A 209-nucleotide genomic window follows, 5' to 3' on the forward strand; every position below is an offset into this window, starting at 1 on the left:
ACTTTACTGTCATATGGTTGAGGGAGCCGACTGGATGGTGTGTAGGGGCCACGACAGTTCCACTCTCTAGGATTCTCCCACTTTGAGAGGAGGAGGCGGGAGGAGAAAGCTCCAGTTGAGTGGGGGCAGTAGGTAACAAGGCCTGATGTGGGATGGCTACATTGTTGTTCAGCACCATTGATGTTCAGTCGCTACGTCGTGTGCGATTC

The 209-nt window shown here is 53.1% G+C and overlaps 1 protein-coding gene across 1 annotated transcript in view; it reads left to right on the plus strand.

The window, feature by feature from the left end:
- Positions 1–209, plus strand: part of ACTR8 (ARP8 actin-related protein 8 homolog (yeast)) — a 15,508-nt gene that overhangs the window by 566 nt on the left and 14,733 nt on the right. The gene's annotated exons all lie outside the window — the stretch shown is intronic.

Source organism: Bison bison, unplaced genomic scaffold (genome assembly GCF_000754665.1).
Source record: "Bison bison bison isolate TAMUID 2011002044 unplaced genomic scaffold, Bison_UMD1.0 scf7180017864304, whole genome shotgun sequence".
In the NCBI taxonomy this organism is placed as follows: domain Eukaryota; kingdom Metazoa; phylum Chordata; class Mammalia; order Artiodactyla; family Bovidae; genus Bison; species Bison bison.